General features: G+C 41.2%; 1 long non-coding RNA gene across 1 annotated transcript; it reads right to left on the bottom strand.

Annotated features, from left to right (window-relative positions):
• Window positions 1-721: 721 nt before the first annotated feature.
• On the bottom strand, window positions 722-1,817 carry LOC103626459 (uncharacterized). The gene is made up of 2 exons (XR_552959.4): window positions 1,453-1,817; window positions 722-1,035 (listed from the first exon to the last, which is right to left on the bottom strand). It is a non-coding gene; the product is annotated as an uncharacterized lncRNA (long non-coding RNA).
• Between the last annotated feature and the right edge of the window lie 2,379 nt (window positions 1,818-4,196).

Below are 4,196 nucleotides of genomic sequence, written 5' to 3' on the forward strand. Positions count from 1 at the left end.
GTAGAGGGTTTGCAATCATTTAATTCAACAATCTTAGCATGTAAAATGTCATTCTCATCTCTAAGATTGGAAATGGAAATGTTGCAAACATCTAATTCCTTAGCCTTAGCAATCAATTTTTCATTCTCATTTCTAAGGCTAGCAAGAGAGACATTCAATTGATCAATCTTAGCAATTAAATTAGCATTATCATTTCTAAGATTGACAATTGAATCATCCACTACAGGAAACTGGTTAAAGAACGTGGGTGAAAAACTGTCGAACTTAATGTAATAAGCCGTCGAACTTACCGTAAGAACGTGGGTTTACCGACGAATATAGCCGACGACGATTTTTGGACGAACTTAGAGAAGTAAGTTCGACGGCCCCGTCGAATTTAACATTAAGAACGTGGGTACCGTCGAACTTAACATTAAGAACGTGGGTACCGTCGAACTTAACATTAAGAACATGCGTTTTTAAGTTCGACGGGGGCCGTCGAATTTTTTCCCATAAGTTCGTGGGTACCCATGTTCTTACGGTTAAGTTCGACGGGGCCCCGTGGCCGTCGAACTTATGTGTCCTGCGTGGGTCTGCGGGACTGCACATTAAGTTCGATGGTACCCACGTTCTTAACATTAAGAACGTGGGCACCCACGTTCTTAACCCTTTTCCAGAAAAAAAATAAAAAATACAGAAATGAAAAATTAGACACACATAATATCACATGCAACACAAAATATCACATACAATACAGATTTCAAACACATTGATATATGTTCATATCACAAATTCACACAAGTCCAAATATATAAGTTCACAGAATATCACATACAATACAGTTAGTCCTATAGCCTTTTGTTGTACTGTGTCCGCCAACCACTACCTCTCCTCTCGACATCGGATAATCAGAACCCCTTATTGATGCAAGATTCCACTGGGCGTAACCCTGCGCACCCACCAGAGGAATCACCCTCAATTCCCCTCAATTGATGCAAGATTCCGCTTATATGCAAAATCAAATAGCTTTTTTGTGAGGCCACCCTTCTCACCAACCTGGAAAGAGAATTCGAAACGTTAATTTTAACAATGAAAAATAGTTGATTGCTTACAAATGATCCCACATGATTAATGCCATTGAAAGCAGTTATATGTGTTATTAAAAATCATTGTGGAAATCTAATTCAAAGAAGCATGGTTATCTGTATAACAAGATATGTTACAATAGGGAGGTACTCAAAATATAAAACTTGCTCAAGTTATGTGCCACTTTTATCAACTGATCATAGTTGTATCACAAAGAGTTGAGCACAAGGGAATGACTATACAAAGCCTCAGTGGATCGGTGTCAATACTATATTATCCAAACAAAGCCTCAATGGGTTATTATTACCATATACGTAGAATATTCTAATGGTAACAATGCTAATCAATGACATTGGTAGAAATATAAAATTCAGGAAATAAACTCACTTTCTTAAACAATGCATCTCTGATACGATCCAAAATTGCAAGAACTGAAATTATAAGAGTAGGATTCAATACAGAAACATCTCCTTTTGTCCCCTTCTTAATCTTGTTCGATGTATTAGTCATAGTCAATCTTGAACCCTATCCAATGGCAGCACCAGAAGCTAGCATGACAGTCTGGATTGACAACATGTCAACATCATATCATTAAAGATAGCGACAACTCTTGTAAAACTACATGTTTATGAGTTAAAATATACAACACCTCTCCTGCTAGTTCAAGGATCCTAACCAGTCCTCACTTGACACCATGAGTGCCATCAAAATTGCACAGATCAACCTGAGAACAAATCTTCACTGAATGTGTCTGCAAAATAACCCCAACACCATAAGATGAATGTACAAGTTTGATGTCTTTAATTCCAAGAAATGTAAAATGTGTGAATGCTACATTAGCATAAAAGAAATGGCAGCCCAAAGAGTGTACCCTAATCTAAGGGTCCAACTGTTCCCAAACAAATAGATAGAAAAAATAAATCATAAAAAACAATACAATTCTCATAAGAGTGAAGTTGTAAAACCAAAACATATCACCACAACCATAAATTATCACCTAAAATAAAAGTGAAATCAATTTATCTGCTATATTATAATAATTACATAAGTGTCATATTGTAAGATGTCATAAAACCCTACATACAGTGTCTCCTAATTCAATAACACAAACATTGGCTGGACAGGTCTGCCCATCCATAAGAACTAAAGACACTGACTGTATTCACTATTTTATTTCATCAGTGACATGAGGAACAACCTAGATATTTGAAACCATAGGTATTTTAGATTACTAGAAAAAGATAGTGCCCTATCGGGCGCTGTCCCAATCTCCTCAGCGCTTTTTTTAGTCTCTGCAATCTGAAAGTGCAACAGTAATGCAAAGCAAAACTTAAAGATAGGATAAGGAGCTCAAGTTCCATCACAGAATAAAGAGTTCAAATAGCATGTGGAATTGTGGATATGTTACTTTTAATGTAATAGATTCGTCTTAGAACCAGACATTTTCTGTTGGAACAAATCCAGCCAAGAAAATATTGATACCCTCTCGGACTGAGAATGGCAATGTAACCACACCATAAGCACCTGGTTTGCCGTATAAACAATAAGAAGGTTCGAGGACAAAAAAGTAAGAAACCAAGACTATTTATTATATTTCAGGAATCAATAGTGAAAAATAGAACCAAATGATTTCTATCGAAAAGTGCAGATACATTCATGCTAGGAGATCAACAAAGCAACCAATAATTTATCCAATTAAACTGCCCTAAACAAACAGCACTGGGTAAAAGCTGCCTTGGTTTAGTGCAATTGTATGCCCTACGTGAGAGCACCTAGAGGGGGTGAATAGGTGATCCTGTAAAACTTGAAACTTAAAGCCACAAACTTGATTAAGTGTTAGAGCAATAAAGCCAAGTGGCTAGAGAGGAGTTCTTGCTAAACACGATAACCACAAAGAAATCAACACAGAGAGGCACAACGGTTTATCCCGTGGTTCGGCCAAGTCCAACACTTGCCTACTCCACGTTGTGGCGTCCCAACGGACGAGGGTTGCACTCAACCCCTTTCAAGCGGTCCAAAGACCCACTTGAATACCACGGTGTTTCTCTTGGTTTCACTATATCCCGCTTGCGAGGAATCTCCATAACTTGGAGCCTCTCGCCCTTACAATTTGATTATCACAAAGAAGCACGAAAGTAAGGGTGGGAAAAGCAACGCACACAAGACACATAATCAGAGCACAAACACGCACACTAGTCACAACTTGAGCTTGCAACAAACCTCGAAGAGTTCTCTACTCAAATGGAGCTCTAGTTGCTATCACAAAGAATCAAATGCGCGGAAATGGAGTCTTGGTGCTTAGAGTTGATCAAAGAATGCTTGGTGTACTCTTCCATGCGCCTAGGGGTCCCTTTTATAGCCCCAAGGCAGCTAGGAGCCGTTGGAAGCAATCCAGGAAGGCAAATCTTGCCTTCTGTCGGGTGGCGCACCGAACAGTCCGGTGCACCACCGGACATCCCCTGTTCACAGTCCGGTGCAGATTGCTTTCCAAATTTGGCGCAGCCGACCGTTGAAGATTTGGAGCCGTTGGCGCGCCGGACACTGTCCGGTGCACACCGGACAGTCTGGTGCCCCCATCCGACCGTTGGCTCGGCCACACGTCACGCGCGAATTGCGCGGCCGACTGTTGGCGCGCCCGACCGTTGGCTCCCCGGACAGTCTGCTGCCTCACCGGATAGTCCGGTATATTATAGCCGTACGTTGTTGACTTGGTTCCCGAGAGCAGCGACTTCGCCGCAGACGACTCACTGGACAGTCCGGTGCACCACCGGACAGTCCGATGATTTATAGCCGTACGCCACCGTCGAGACCCGAGAGCAGGCTGTTCACCGGGACTGGTACTGGCACACCGGACACTGTCCGATGCACCACCGGACACAGTCCGGTGCACCTAGACCGAACTGCCTTTTGGCTAAACACAGCCAACTTAACTCCAACGCGATTTCTCCTGTTTCTAACACTTAGACACAGTACATTAGTCTTCAAAACAATGTACTAAGTCTAGAAACATACCTTTAATCTTGATTTGCACTTCTTGAGTCTTTGGCACACATATTACTCAACGCATTTTTGTTTAGCACTTAATCACCAAAATCTTATAGAAATGGCCCAAGGGCACATTTCCCTTTCAA

The sequence above is a fragment of the Zea mays genome, chromosome 5 (assembly GCF_902167145.1).
Source record: "Zea mays cultivar B73 chromosome 5, Zm-B73-REFERENCE-NAM-5.0, whole genome shotgun sequence".
Lineage (NCBI taxonomy): Eukaryota > Viridiplantae > Streptophyta > Magnoliopsida > Poales > Poaceae > Zea > Zea mays.